The sequence below is a fragment of the Argentina silus genome (assembly GCF_951799395.1).
Source record: "Argentina silus genome assembly, chromosome: 3".
Classification (NCBI taxonomy): Eukaryota; Metazoa; Chordata; class Actinopteri; order Argentiniformes; family Argentinidae; genus Argentina; species Argentina silus.
This window is the reverse complement of record NC_139657.1, coordinates 6620105-6631991: the sequence shown is the minus strand read 5'-3', so window position 1 is coordinate 6631991 and position 11887 is coordinate 6620105.

The following is an 11887-nucleotide window of genomic DNA, read 5'->3' as shown; positions in this document are numbered from 1 at the left end:
TTAAAGAGGTCTGTTTGATGACTGTTTCAATAAATGCCTAAATTGCTTGTTAGAGCTGTCTTGCCTTATCATAACCCAAAATACAAAGTTGTGTCAACAACAAGATCGTCGAGTATGGTGGCTGTTCTACAAGCTCCTCCTCAACTTAGTATTTTGCTTAGTATTTTGGTGTTTTTGCACGTACTGTTTTGCACGTCTTTGACCATTTGTTTTGACCACCAAGCACTTTTGGACATTATGTCACAGTCCTGTCCAATCACCAGAGGGCGACAGAGACCACCCGAGGGACTAATTAACACACAGGTGTATTTGATCTCTGCTAATTAGACTCTCCTTAAGAGAGGTGTGTTTCTGTTATTTTACATTTATGGCATTTAGCAGACACCTTTATCAAAGTGACTTACAACAAATACATTTGAGAAACTTGTACAGGGGGTAGTGGGGATGAAGAGGTCTTTAGGAGAGACAGTTAAGATGTAGCCTGAAGATCTATGGTGGAAGATAGGGGATGTTATTTGGGAGAGTTGTTGTTGATGTCGCCCCAGTAGTATTTCCTGGTGGGAAACAACATTCCTGATCTGGCCAATCTCCGCTGGGTCCATGTTGGGGCAGTTGCTTGCTGGAGGTGTATAATAGGACCCAGGAGCAAAGGGGAGACCAGACGAGGGAATGATGGTGAAAGCCAAAATAGGCCCCTTTATTTGCTATAATAATCCACAGGATGGTACAGAGGAATCGTTTAGAAAAGAATAAAGCCTATGACTAACATAGGAACACTTGAAACAGAAATTAAAGATATGAACTAGAGAAATGCTAGAGAGACTAGAACGCATGGCAAATTCCAAGCAACTGCAACATACAAACAGAAACACACCTTAGCAGAGATCAAATATACCTTTGTGTTAATTAGTCCTGAGACAGAACCATGATTTTTCTAACCCGGAATCTGCTCCCACCACCGAATATCCATTCACTGGCATACCTACACCTTCTACACCTTGGAGTCATAAGCAGCACTGACACAAGCGGGGAAGATTAGACTTCTGGTGAGGCTAAGGCGACATGGAAATACACTTTTTTTCCATTCATCGGCTGTATCGAACAAAGGACTCTGTGAAGATCAGAGCCGGAGGACTAGGTTTCATGACTAACAACTCCTGGTACTCTTGTTCACCCAATGTCAAACATCTGATGATCAAATGATGACCCTTCTACCACTGTAGGTAGTTCTCAGTAGTGATCCTTTGGGGAATGGGAATGTCAACAGGCATGAAACTAATTACCCAAAGGCTGCATTCATTGTGGCAGGTGATCAAAAGTTTTGCTTCAGTTCCACCGGCATATCTTTTGCCCAACATGAACCTTGAACACATTGGATCATGTTTACACTTTGTTCTGTAATGTATAGAAGGCCCTCCCTCGCCCCCCCTTCAGCAAATCAGATTACGCTTCTATCCTGCTGCTACCCGTCTACAGGCAGAGACTGAATGAGGGAAGTGCCTATGATGAGATCTATCCAACGCTGGTCTATGATGAGATCTATCCAACGCTGGTCTATGATGAGATCTATCCAACGCTGGTCTATGATGAGATCTATCCAACGCTGGTCTATGATGAGATCTATCCAACGCTGGTCTATGATGAGATCTATCCAACGCTGGTCTGAGCAATTGGAATCTATGCCATTCCATGGAATCTATGATTGTTTTGATTCCGCTGACTGGGATGTCTTCAGGGTCGCCTCGGACAACGACACTGATGCAAACACAGACTCTGTCACAGGTTTTTATCACACAATGCATAGACGATGTTGTTCCCAGGATTACAGTACAAACATTTCCCAAGCAGAAACTGTAAGGTAAACGGTGACATCCGTGCAATGTTAAAAGTACAGACCACGAATTTAACACTACAAAAAAACAGATAAGTTCTCTCCATCAGAGACACAAAAATAAACGACATGGATGAAATGGAATCGCGTTACCATGGCTCCGACGCCCGACATATGCGGAGTAGATTACAAACTATTATGCATTATAAAGGGAAATCCAGCTGTGGAAATCCACACCAATGCCTCTCTTCTAGATGAGCTCCACACCTTCTATGCTCGGTTTGAGGCCAACAACACCTGCTACGAGGGCTCCTGCAGTTCTTGAGGACTGTGTGCTTTCGATCTCTGTGGTCGACGTCAGTAAGACATTTTAGAGGGTGAATACTTGAATACTCACAAAGCAGCTGGCCAAGACAGCATCCCAGGCTGCGTCCTCAGACCATGCGCTGACCAGCTGACATATTCAACCTTTCCCTGTTCCCAGTCTGTAGTCTCCACCTGTTTTAGGGTGACCTTGTCCATCTCACCTACACAAGAGGAACACCTATGTAAGAATGCTGTTCACTGACTACAGTTCAGCATTTAAAACCACCTCCAAGCTTGTCACCAAGCTCAGGGAGCTGAGTCTAAATACCTCCCTATGCAACTGGATCCTGGACTTCCTGATGGACAGACCCCAGGTGGAGCATAGGTGGCAACACCTTCTCCACAGTGACTCTCAACACGTGAGCCCCCCAGGTCTGTGTGCTCAGTCCCCTCCTGTACTACCTGTTCACAACTCAAATTATATCATCAAGGTTGCTGATGACATCACTGTTGTAGGCCTGATGACAGACAGTGATGAGACAGCCTCCGGGGAGGAAGAGCCCTGACAGAATGGTGATGTCAGGAGATGATCAACCCACATCAATGGGGGCTGAAGTGGAGAGGGTCAGTAGCTTTATGTTCCTCAGTGTACACATCACTGAGGACTTTATGTGGTCCCATCACATCGGCACGGTGATCAAGATGGCATGCCAGCGCCTGTTCTTCCTCAGGCAGCTGAGGAAATGTGGCATGAGCCCTCAGATCCTCACCAACTTCTATAGGTGCACCATCGAGAGCATCCTGTCCGGCTGCATCACTGCCTAGTACGGCAGCTACACTGCCCATGACCGCAGGGCTCTTCAGAGGGTGGTGAAAAAGGCACAGTACAGGATATCTACTCAAGGAGGTGTCTATGTGCACTAGAGAAAATGTGTACTCACTCCTACACACACACGCATGCACGCACGCGCGTGCACGCACACACACACACAGATTAGCGTGCTAACCTCATTTACATGCCTGCAACATATAGGAATCCTATTGTTTCCTATAGACTTTTTATAAAACCTTTCTCTATGGTTGCCAAGGCAGGACCCTAGATCTAGTGTGTGCAGTATCGTTAGATACGGAGGAGAAGAGAGAGTGTAGAGGGTAGCATTTAATTTTATTTCAGCTGCCGGTGGGCAGGAAGTATGTTTGTAAATGAATTTGATCAGGCCTTGTAGCCTATTGATTCCATCTTGATGATGAATAAATTAAATCAATAATCTCTGTAATACTAGCCACCTAGGAAAACGCTGTTTCAGGTGTTCAATAAATGCTACATTTTCCAACTTCCAGAGGGGGGTGACCTTCCTCCATCCTTCCTCACATACTTCATGCCCCCTCAAAAACATTGGGTGCCTGATGCCCCTGCACGCCTTGAGATCGACATGAGATACACTCTAAGCAGTAAAAGGCTCAAGTATTTCTCATTAAATATGCAAAGCAACGGGTAAACGCCCTTGAACCGGTTCATGGAAGTAAAAACAATTTAAAAAATATGCCCCAACAGATAAGTAATGTTCCTCACTGTTAAGGCCTGATTCTCACCCCATGAGAGGCCCAATGATCCTTTCCTATTCTCTATTTTGAATTCACCTCTAATTTACCAGAAACCTCCAGTGGGTTAAGGTTCTTTTTCAGGCCCAGCAATGGGTAGGTGGGCGAAGAGCCCTTGGGTGTCTCCACTTTATTCATATTAGCGCTTAGCCTTACATCCTAATGACAGCAGTGGGCATGATTTGAATGCTACAGGATGTTCTGATAAGAAAATCTGTCCTTGCTCCATATTCCTGCTGGATTACAGTGTGGGATGAATAGCATGAGGGAAGCTGTCAATGATATCTCAGAGACATGACTAGATGTTTGCCTGATATTATTTAAAGCTATACATTGTTCATTAACAAGCACATTGTTTACAAACAATGAGGAAAACCAACATATATTTTGGGTTATGATAGGGTAAGACGGTTGTACTAAGCTGATTTGTAAGGCATTTGTAAGTTATATTATAGAGAATCAATAAGTATATAATGAATTGAAATGACCATTGAGCAGCAAAACGAATCCCATCTTGTGCCTTTATTTATGAGAACTGCAACACTCATTTATGACCCTGCAACCTCCACCCTCCATCTGTTCCAAAGGAGTCCTGCAACCTCCACCCTCCATCTGTTCCAAAGGAGTCCTGCAACCTCCACCCTCCATCTGTTCCAAAGGAGTCCTGCAACCTCCACCCTCCATCTGTTCCAAAGGTGACTAACTCATCTATCCTCTGACAGAAGTCCTGCAAGGTTCACTCTGTGCCCTTGATCCAATCTCACACTCCTCCCCTTCTTCCCCAAATACACTCTGACACCTCTCCTTCCCCCAGCCCCCTTTGCTCTTTTCTGAAAAAGGCCCATTCCCTTGGCCTGCTTCCTTGCTTCCTCTGAAGGTTAGGGCGGAGGGAGCCTGAATACCCTCTCACGAGCACACACTCCAGAGATGAGCGGGAGCGCTGGTACGGCACAGGAGGAGATTAACAGACAAAGAGGTGTGACACGACGCCGAAGCAAAGAAGGAGAGGCGCACACAGAAATAGCGCCATTGTGCCGGCACCGAGAGCAAACGCGGCAAGAAGATTACAGTGCGATGAGTCAGAGCACATGCATTCACTTCTCCATTAGTCATGAATTACCCTGATGTGCCTCTCTTTTCAACTGGCCCTATTTCCACACAATGCAAATTAACGCAGACGGATGTGTAAATGTTCTGTGGGCTTTTTTTTGTGCTAAGCTCACAAAGCTTGCCGGTGCCCACCATGATACTCACATGGTACTTGCAGTAAGAGGAGGGGAAAAAAAGCTTGCTAGAATCGCTGCATCTGTCAAGCCTGTTATCACTGCACACAAAGTTGTGCTGAGATTCAATCACACTATGTAGGCAGACACACAACGAGGCAACACAGATGCTCCGATGACTTTACCCAACCTCACTTACTGACTGTAAGCAAATATTTAATTAAGTCTTAAACAAACAGTCAGAGGACCAAACAGATTAAATAAATAAAATGTGCCCGCTATAAGTTGCCTCGCAGCAGTTTGACACTGAACAGCTCTGTAGGCCCTGGGAGAAACCCATCATGTAACGTTACCATTGCAGAGCTCCGGCTCAGTCTTGGAATAGCTTAAGAGGCAGAGCAAGGCTAGCGTTCTGCTAACATTTAGCATACGTAATGTCACTCTGACAGAGCTTTAGTTGGTTCAGGATCCACATGTAGACTAGGTACTGATTGGTATGAAAACCTCGTTGACGAAGCTTGAATGAAGATCTTGAAAGGCAGTTTTGACCCTCGGCTTGCTGTTATGAATGAAATATTTGCTTGATAAGATGCAAAGTTTCATCAATGGTCTGCCTCTCATAAGATGAATCTCCTAAACAATGATGAAACATGTTCAGTTGTTTCTACAGAGTTAAAGCCTACCTTGATGTAAACGTATCTGTTATGTAGTATTGTGCAAGTACTGTATGTGTGGGTTACTTTTGGCATTGGCCCTGACCATCTGTGGAGAGGGGGAGCCTCTTAGCGGGGGAGGAACCCAAGAGGGGAGCCTGATTTGGCAGCTCTGTCCCTGGGTTTCCCCGTAGCAGATGGAGCTGATGGAGAGACCAGATACCTTCTCCCTGACAAAAGTTGTGAAGCAGTGGGATGTTTCCACTCACTACAAACAGATCACAAGTGAGGCTGACCAACCAACCCTGCCAAGAGCAAAGTCCAGCCTGAACCCAAACTCCCCAAACACACACCTGCCAGCATGCCTTAATCATTCCCTCACACTGGCACACTGATAGAGCTACCAAAAGACATCACATAGAGAACAAGAGAGGTCGGTAACGTGTATGTACTGCAATAACTACAGAGGAAGTTTAAGATGAGGCCAGGGGAGGCTGGAGGAGGTAGAAATCAGAGGACAGGCTCCACCAGCCTCCACTGATGTACTGCACTATGAACAGAGGGACTTTAAGATGAGGAATATATGGGATGAGGAATATTAATTGAGGAACTTCAAAGGCACGATCCGTAATTGCGAATTGGTTGGCACACCATGGTAAATAACACAGAAAATATTACGTTGTGCTTTAATAAACAACCCGGGAGACAGTTAAGTTACATGGCAGCCTTCATTAGAATGTAGTTTTATGTCGAAATGATGGAAATAGCATCGTGAGGTTATCTGTGCGGTATACATTTTTTCATCTCTGCATCACACAATAAGATGTTTACTCATTTATTCCACCAGTTTTTTTATGTTGTACTATTGAACAGCATATAGCTAAAATCAACATGCAATGCACTAAACATGCAACATTCCCATTGAAGTACAAGCAACTTTCTACATAAATGTATGAAGTGTTGATGTTCTACATAAATGTATGAAATGTATGAAAGATTTTTTCAATACTGAGATTATTTTAGATCATTATCGTGATATGAATTTGTGTCCATTTCCAACGGCCCACCCTGGTGTACAGGCTAGAACTATCCCTGCTGGGCTGAATGTGGCGTGTGAGGAGTTTTTCAGCATGTGTGTGAGAAACTGCATCTGAAAGAAAGAAATTGACTTCTGTGCCAATGGAGTGTTTCAACCAAAGAACTCAAATAAAGAATATGATCACATAGCCCTCTATGAAACCTTTTTTAATATACTATGAGCCAGAGAGAGGGAGGGAGGGAGGGGGGGGGGGGGAGAGAGAGAGAGAGGGGGGGGGGGAGAGAGAGAGGAGGGGGGAGATAGAAAGATAAAAAGAAATGACTTCAAACATACTTCAAAAGTGTGAGTAATTAAGTTTTTTACCCTCCCCACAAAGTGCACTCTCTCTCTCTTTCCGAAACACTACCAATCTCACTTAAAGCTGTATTTCACTTATATAGGGTTATATATTTTATATTGAATGAGAGGCTTTCTAACAGTACTCACGCCATCAATATGGCCTTGTGTGACATTCATGGCCAATAGGCTATACAGACCTATTTCATTAGTGATTAATCAAACCAACAGTTACTTATGACTGATTAAAACTCGGTTGGATTATGGCACCTCCTGCTGGCCAATGCAGGTATTCTCCAACTCTGGTCATTGATAGCTACTGAGTGTGCAAGCCCACACTAACACTCAGAAAATCAATAAATAGTGGTCCCTATTGCAGACTGCGATTGTTTGATTTGTTGATTTAGGTTAGGTTTGAGCTGTACACCCAAAAGCACCCAAACGTGAGGACCAGAGACCTCTGTTTTAAGGCCTGGAGGGACAGCAGATTGCTAATATAGTCTAATTGCATGACTATGGCCTGGTGGCACCATTGTCACCAAGGTAAGACCTAATGACCAAAACATCATCAGTCTGAACATAGGGGTGCTGATGGGGATGGACATGATGTGACACATCAGTGACAGGTGACTGGGGAGACGTCCGACCTCATAGTAGAGGCCACGGAGGACTCTATTGAAGTAACATATTGTAAAAGACCATCTATTTGAACAGTGTGAAAAAGATACTCGATTTCAATAATTGGTTGGTGATTTGTTTTTGTGGATGAAACTTGTTTCATATATCAGATATTTAATGAAATGTCAATTGATGTTCACAGGTTTGAGACGCATCGAGAACACTTATTTAATTAACTTCACTGGATAAACGTATGGGATCTTGTTACATAACAATTCATAATCGTATATGTATCCTTTAATTGGGACTTGATCCTCCTCATCGGACAATCGGGAATGCGATTTAAATGCTTAAAATGATGTCACTAATCTTCCTCACAAATTGTTGCTTCTAACTATTCATTTAAACATATAATTGACATAACAGTAAGGGATCGGATCTCTCATACACTAGCGGGAGGTGTGTTTTTGTGTGCAGTGCTTTCTCCCCGACTGCAGTGCTATAGCGGCAGGCAAGGGCAATAGTGTGTGAATAGCGGAGTCGTGTATGATGATAGACTGAATCAGTAAACTTTTGACAAATAATAAGTATATTATATTTACTAAGACACGAAATCAAAGATCAAACGTTAATGCACGTCGTCTGCTCGCCTTCTTTCAAACGGAGGTGAAAGTTGAACGAGAGCAGGAAGGGAGGAGGAGGGCACATATCATACGTATGAGGATGTTGCCGAAAACAGGGATATATCCATCAATGGGCAGCAGTGAAAATTCGAAATCTTCTCTCTCTAATGAATTAAGTTATAATGGTTTCATTTTTGTTAATTTAATCAGTTTCCCACCAGGTGGCACATGAATGGCATTTTTCCTACAATCACAGTCAGTGTGTGAGCTTGTTGAACACAGCCCAAAGCAATCTGAATTCCTGATTAGATGACTCTACTCACCAACTCACCCAATGCTTCTCCCCGTTTGGCAGATGAGAGAGGCTATCGGATTCACAACACTCTCATTTAATCATGGCGAGTGCAACTTTTGTCCTCATATTCAATCATCACGTTTTTTTCCACCCTCTTTCCTGAGGCGAAAATATGCTCCACTTTTAAAAAGTAAGAGAAATTTAGGACTTCTGCCGGTCAGAACTCGGTGAGAACCGAACATGTCTTTGAGCTGAGAGAGAGTTCAAACTGAAAGTTCAAACTCCCATTTGAATTGTTATATTAATTAATTGTTAAGTTAACTTTTAGCATTTTTTCTGCTCTAACATTTATCCTCTTGTGTCATTCAAAGTTTATTGATGATATGTTTGTGGGAACATAAAGCTATATAACTAAATTATAATAAGTGACTTATGAAAGTTGGCCCTAGTAGGAGTGGCCTTAGAACTCTAGTGGAGTGACCTTACTAAGTAAAGTAGTTGTCATCATTTAATTTTTGCGAATCACACTACTGCGTGGTGTGGCTCCTAATGGGGGCAATACCCGGGCAGGAACTTGAGGTGTGCTAGCAAAAACATTCATCCTAGGCTAAAGGGAGAGAAACAAAACAATACTAGCTAGCTAGTTCACAAAGGACATAGCAAGCTAGCTAATAATGACTTCACAGAGGAGAAAAAAAACCTGATACATCCTCAAAATCTGTGGTCGATGTGTGTTGCGCTTGTGGCGAAAACTATCACAATAGCAAATACAAACATGTCCCCTAACCCAGAGTCAGCCAGTGTGTCTAACCAATTGGAATAGTAATGTAGAAACAGACCACCACCATGGCCAAATAATCCCATTTCATCAGTGTTAGCCATGCCTGGTAGATTAAGCTTTTTCCATAACCCGTTGGCAAGCATGGAAAAAAGATCTCTTTTGGAGCCTAGTTTTCTCAAACAAGTCCTCTGTATATACTTTATTGATGTGACTGTATGCAGTTTGCACTCATGATAGAACTACATCAAAAACTTTTGAAATGTCCATCTTGCACAGTAGGTAAGCGCATACCGGGGGAATATAAACAGGGGGAGGGTTAAGCTGATGGCTATATGCCATCGATTTTTTGCCTTAATGAAGGCCAAGTTGAACAGAACGCGTCCACCATACCCTTTGCGCATTGGGGCGGAAGTGTCTGGGAATAAGACTAGTAGACCTATAGCCTGCTTCAAAGGTGTTAAGCTATGTTTACACTTCAGCTCAAAAATCAGTTTTTTTTCATATGTCCAATATAGATCAGATTCTTTTCTAGCTGTCTAAACAGCAGAAAACCACATTCATATGTGGTCCAAATTGGAATTCAAAAGATAAGATTATATGTGGTTTTGAAAAACACATATAATCTTATCTTTTGAATTCCGATTTGGACCACATATGAATGTGGTTTTCATACCTCACATGCAACCTGTGTCTAAACCCTCAGATCGGTCCTTGAGGTTTGTAACCTGAACGGAATTAAGTGTTTGTGAAAAGTTGCGTTTAAGGAAGTTTTTTCAATGTTAGTGGCCTCAAGACAACAACACTAAGATGATGTGATGTCCTGTACAACGCAATTAATTATAACACAGTGCCCTCCAGACCATGTTGTCCTATGGGAGAAGGATTTACCATCCTGGAACAGATCAGCTAGGCATGACACTAAGTCACTCTAGGCCATGGTATTGGTTTGCTTCGATATAATCAGACCAGTGGGACATGTACTGTAGGAAAGCCTCAGGCAGCCATTAAGCAAAATGGCTGACTCTAACCAAGGTTTACAGGACTGAAAATGAATGCATTGCCAAATGGATTCTATATCACCATTATCCTTTGTAATCAGCAAAACTGCAAAATAGGGGTACCATCAGGATATTAGAGGAACACAATGTTAACATCTAAACGTTCATACAGTACAATTTCCTGTAATGAACGCCTAGAGATCATATCCAATGGAAATATAAACCTGCTCTCAGAGGAGCGAGAGATTTTCTACGATAGACTGCAAAGCCCCAGGAGTAAGATCTACAGCTTTCCTTGTCAATAACGGTGCTTGTTCCTGTAATAGTCAGAGGACATTGGTCACCATAAATAACAAAATGGTCACCATAACCCCCCACAATCCCCCCTTCATTTTTTGAGCTCCACACAGTGGTGAGCACCCACGGTTGATATATATCATATCATATCCTATCATATCATATCCTGATTTATAAACATGAATGCTAAAAACTACATAACATCTACAGTTGATGGGCTCACACCAAAGGTGCACGGGCCATTGGTGAGAGATATTTTAAGTTTGACACCTCAATTTAACATTAAAACGTGTAGACTGACTCCATTTATATACATTTGTTATACCATTTAGACTTTTTAAATGTTAAGCCTTTTTAAGTTGCTTAACAGACTGATATGAGGAAGATGAGTTAGTCTTTCCAAAATGGATGCCTTTTATGAACAAAATCCATAATATCAATCTGCACAAAAAGACCGGCTATCATAACATCACTCAAGACATCAAGAGACGGCGACTCTGATGGCTTGGCCACGTCTGCAGAATGGATCAGGCCCATATACCCAAAGTTGCCCTTAGATGGACACCACAGGGTAAAAGGAAACCTGAGTGGCCCAGGACCACCTGCCGCAAGACCATGAAGGAAGAGCTGGCAGCAATTAACCTCTCTTGGAGCGAGGCACAGTATGTTGTCAAGGACAGAAAGAAGTGGAGGGAACTCATTGAGGCCTTATGCCCCATAAGGGATGAAGAGGATTATTTTAAGTAACAGATTAGATGTTTTTGTAAACATGACAAAATACTGTTGACTCTTGGCACCAAGGTCGCCTGAAAGTGCAGCGTTTTAAGTGGTCAAAGTTTGTTTGGTAAGCTCGGGTTCACAACCCAACTTTCGCAACACTGCCCAAGCACATCCGAGTGGAAATAATTCAGATTGATACGTCCGAGGGAGGAATGAGATCAGTGTGGAGAGCACTCGCATGAATCCTATGGCGCAGTGTGTCTGGAGGAAGCTACTTTTTAAATGAAATGCTTGAATGAAAAGGGATATTCTGACTCAGTTGCTATAGTGTAATGTGTATGGTTTGAGTTGAAGGTAATCCACTCATCAATAGAACAATATAAGGGTCTAATCCTGTTTTTTGTTTTTTTTGTTGGGGGGGGGGGGGGTGTTTATACTGAAGGCTGTAACGGTGCCGGTATCAATCTCTGATGTTCAAGTATTCTTTGGTGAGCTTTGGTTTGGTAGTAGCACAATATCAACAGTAGCTACAGTATAGCCCTCTAATAGCCTGTGATGTGCAGCG